The sequence below is a fragment of the Peromyscus californicus genome, unplaced genomic scaffold (assembly GCF_007827085.1).
Source record: "Peromyscus californicus insignis strain IS unplaced genomic scaffold, ASM782708v3 Scaffold_9__1_contigs__length_137607984, whole genome shotgun sequence".
NCBI classification, from domain to species: domain Eukaryota; kingdom Metazoa; phylum Chordata; class Mammalia; order Rodentia; family Cricetidae; genus Peromyscus; species Peromyscus californicus.
Genome location: NW_026294617.1, coordinates 101,351,356 through 101,356,107, shown reverse-complemented (window position 1 = coordinate 101,356,107; position 4,752 = coordinate 101,351,356). Strand labels below are relative to the sequence as shown.

At 35.4% G+C, this 4,752-nt stretch overlaps 1 non-coding gene across 1 annotated transcript; it reads left to right on the top strand.

Annotated features, from left to right (window-relative positions):
• Nucleotides 1-2,802: 2,802 nt before the first annotated feature.
• On the top strand, nucleotides 2,803-2,966 carry LOC128106870 (U1 spliceosomal RNA). Its single transcript, XR_008216901.1, has one exon. It is a non-coding gene; the product is annotated as a U1 spliceosomal RNA (small nuclear RNA).
• Nucleotides 2,967-4,752: the final 1,786 nt, after the last annotated feature.

Here is a 4,752-nt window from a genome sequence, read left to right as displayed (position 1 = left end):
AACATATGGTGAGATAATTAGTTAGCAGAAATGTACTTTGAGGACAAAGCATTCAAAGTGAAGCAACAGAAAGTAAAAAATGACATATGTATATGTATGTGAATCCACACAGATTAGAATGTGAACTTTGCTCCTAACATTGTGATTTAAGTTTTAGAAGGATAGGAAAAATAATGAGAACAAAACAATATTTGGAGAGAAAATGATAAATATTTTTATTAAATGAATGAATACAAAGAGAATGATCAGTGTAAATTTTAGCTTTTTTCTTTAAGTAGAAGACACTTATGTCATTATATATAGATGAATCATTATTCAAAGCTGTCACAGAGAATTGAATTAGAGGGACAAGTTTGATTTCATTCATTTAAAAAGGTCATAATGATATTTAAGTACTATATGTAAATTTAATAATAAATTTAAAGTAATTTAAAAAAAAAAAAAAAAGATGCCAAGCCTCAGCTTCTCTTAATGGACCTGTCAATAGTCAGGTATCCACTACCACGGAGGCTAACCCTTTATCAGTGTGTTCGCATACTGCTAAACCTTAGCTTCTCTTTCAATCCTAACTGATAGGGGCCTCTATTACAAATGAGACTGTACTGTTACCAATGGCCTCTCCTGGCCTCTCACAATGCCAAGCCTCACCAGCTCTCTTTGACCTTCAAAATTCCTTCAAAATTGCTACCATGTGGGAGACTCTCAAACTTCACCAAGTTCAGCTACACATAATTTCAGGACTGACCACTTGTTATTCACAGGTGAATAACTTGCCCTGGCACATACATCACTGCGTAGTGAAATTCTACAGACCCCACATAGTAAGGCCAAGCACCATAAGCTAACACTTCCAAAATAACCAAAGAATTCTTCCCAAGAAGCTGATTTATCTAAGATGTCTGTTAATAGTGATGGAGAGCTGATGTACTCACTGTTGAAAACTTATTTAACAGTAATAGTGTTCATATCTTTTCCAGTGCTGCATGTTAATTCTTCAGAAATATTTTTTATTAGTTTTAGAAAAAAAATAAAAAAATCAGATACTTGGATCCACTTTGAAAAAGCTTCATTTGGTAACTGTCTTATTTCTTTTATTCTGTCACTTAGCTCAGGATAATTATTTTGCAAAGTTTATTCTGTTTGTGACATTGAGAGGCATCATAAGATTCTACTCCTTGATGCTTAGACAGTAAGGTATGTGTAACAAGTTGTTTTATCTGAATGCCACCAATTTATTTAGTTCTCTTTAATTTATTATAATTTTTAAACTACTCATCAAACATTGGCAATTTGGAAACAAATTACTGCACATGTAATCTAGCCCTCATAGAAGAAGGCCTTTTATCAAACACAGGACTGGAGTTAAGGTAACACACACACTAGAGTCCACACATACATTTGGCATCAGGTGATAGAAGTTGGTCCCTAAATTTGACTAAGTTACGTATCTCTATTCCTTCATGGGAGAACCTTTCAAAACAACCGCAAAAATATGATCCAATTCTATAGTTTTTAGCTTTCTGATCTCTAGTTTATTGCACAATTAAAAAAAAACTTGACTTACAGTCTGATCTTTTCATCCCATTGCCCCTCCATAAACCTTTATTTGAAGAGCCTACAGATAGATAGATGTAAATAATTATCATGTATCAGGATCTTTGTATTCATAATCATCAGATCTATATGAATTTCTAAGTATGTTTTATGTGCTGTCGTTTGAATATGAAATATCAACTGAAAACACCATGTCTGTCCTTTTTGTCAAGCTTTTGTCTCTCAGGCTCCCACTAAGCACTGGTTATATTAGTCAAAGGTTTTTCCAGCCCAAAGTCCCAAACTATTTCACATCCCTCTTGTAAAACAATTAGTTCTAAAGGATTTTGAGCCTTCTAGTCAGTTTTCCACAGGTCACTGCAGCAGACTGAGGGTACAATCATGGTGAGGACATCATGGCAGCAGACTGAGGGTATGATCATGGTGAGGACATCATGGTAGCAGAATGAGGGTACAGCCATGGTGGGGACGTCATGTCAGCAGACTGAGGGTATGGTCATGGTGGGTACATCATGGCAGCAAGGTTTTTTTAGACGCCTAGTCACATTGCTTTTATAATCAGGAAGCATAGGAGGATGAATGCTCATGCTTTTGTTATTTCCTCCTGTTCATTTATTTTAGAGTACCGTCCCATAAAACAATGTCACCCACTTCCATTTCAATTAACCTAATCTAGATTAACACCCACTGTGCATATCCAGAGGATTTTCTCCAAGGTGATTCTGACAATATTAACCACCACACTGGACATCACAGGTATTTATTCTAAGGAATGAAAACAGTATAGGTATTTACTTTTTATTACATGTTGTATATTTTGCACATGTGTTCTTTTATATAAGATTAGGTAAAGAAATGGTTTTAATATTCTGACAGACAGAAGAACATTTGAATTTCTGAGCTATGGTGAGCAGTATAACTATTATTGAGAAATTCAATATTTTGTCAATGGATTGAGCAGGAAATGTGATCATGCAATCCACAACTTTATCACAGAAAGCCTTCAAAGATTAGTCATTAAATTGTGCTTATGGTAACCTCTCTGTATCATTGTCAGACTAAATATTTATTCCATTTTGCTCTCTAAAGTTTTGTCTAGAGTATTGTAGCTATGTGAATTTACTATATTTAAAAGAGGAAGGAAAAGTAATATAGAAGAATATCAGTGGTAAAAAAAAATGACAAATAACACTACTAAAATGTCTTTTCCATTTATTTTTGGCTGTAAGTTTAATAAAGTTAGCTCCCATACTTACCTGGCAGGGGAGATAACATGATCACGAAGGTGGTTTTCCCAGGGTGAGGTTTATCCATTGCACTCCGGATGTGCTGACCCCTGCGATTTCCCCAAATGTGGGAAACTCGACTGCATAATTTGTGGTAGTGGGGGACTGCGTTCGCGCTCTCCCCTGGAAAAAAAAAGTTAGCTCCCATACATATCATTATGGTTTCTTATTTTCTCTCTTCTCCAAAACACAACTCTGAATTTATATGAATATTTTGGTATTTATTCACTGTAGCTCAAGCAAGTTAATTAATTTGCATTTGTTCTCAATTAATAGAAATATCACTATAAATTTAAATTAAAAAGCTGAAAGATCATAAATTCATTTCGTAGAAAGAGAAGCCTTATTAGAAAAATACTTTAATTATTACAATATTTATTTCATATGAGTGTTTTTGCATTGACTGTTTCATATTGGCTCATGACCTTAGTGAATTTTCTCTTAGGAGCTGCATGCAGGGACTCTGATTCTACTATGGGTTACCTGACCTCCCAGATCTTCCTTCACAAACTGGATATAAGTTTCAATTACCCTAGAACTCTTCTACTCTGTGTAATTGCAAAACTAGCATCATGGGTAAAATTCTAATGTCTACTGCAGGCTCAGGTAATTCCTGGGTCCTTTATTCTGTGGCGACATTTGACTCTGAATGTTTAAATGTTTGAGCATGGGGAAATTAATCCTGTGCAAATAAGTGCCTTGGGCAGCTCTATGTGTAAAAGGTGCCCTATAACTCCTCTCAAAGCAAATCATTTAAAGTTTTTTTGTTTGAGACAGTAGCCTAGAACTCACTGTGTATGTAGACCAGGGTGGCCTGTTACTCAGAGATATCAGCCTGACTCTGTCATGTGTTTTCAAGCAGTTATGTCATAGGAGCTCAAGTCATGTTGTTATGTACAGTGGCTTCTGGAAATGAAGCTATAGGATTTAATGTTTGATCTATTGGGTTCTGACCTTGCTTTGGTCAGATTTTCATACTAGCTAATGTTCCTTGCCCTCCTTTTTGGTCAGGAATATTTAGTCTGCATATAACTTGGGAATACGTAACTTGCTGTTTATGTCAGAGGCTCATAGATAAGATATCACCTTAAATCTCAGAAGAAACTGTGAGCTTTGACATTTAAACAATGATAGAACTTTGGGAAATTCTTAGAAATGACCAAATACAGCCCAGTGATGTACTGTTATAAATGGAAAATTAAATGTCTCCCATGGGCTCCTAAATTAGGTATTCAGTTTCTTTCCTTTGAATTAATTGTATCCTGGGCCAATGTTGACAAGGACAGAGGGACAGAAGCTCCAAAATGTGAAGCTCACATTATGTCATCATGTGTCCATGATGATAGGCTTGGAGCTCCGGGGATTAATGTTTGCTCTGTTGGAATGCTATCCTGCTCTGGTCCAAGCCTTCTCATTCTCACAGCCTTCTCCATTAGGATAATAATATTTCTTTTATCACATTGCATATAGAAAGTTTGTAACTTTTTTTTCTATTTTGTTTGTTTTTTTGAGATAATATCTTACAGTAGATATCCTGGAACATGTTATGTAGATCAGGCTAACTTTAAACTTCTTTACAGGCTGTCACAGCTACAGAGTTGTTCTGACTCCAAGTACAGACTTTGATGTAGTATTTTGAAGAAGGTTTAAACAAATTAAGACTTTGAGGGCACTTACTTACAGGCTAAATTCATTTTACCTTACAAGATGATATGAGTTTGGGAGGCCTGGAATGGTATGATTTAAAGTAATGTGTTTGGGTGTCTAGTTAATTAAGGATGGACTCTGTTGCTTCATCAATTGTCAACTTGATTGGATTGAGAAATTTGGGAATGTTAGTAAGACACACCTCTAGAAAGATTTTGGTATCATTTGCAAAGACAATAATGTATGTGTCCTCTGACATTATCAC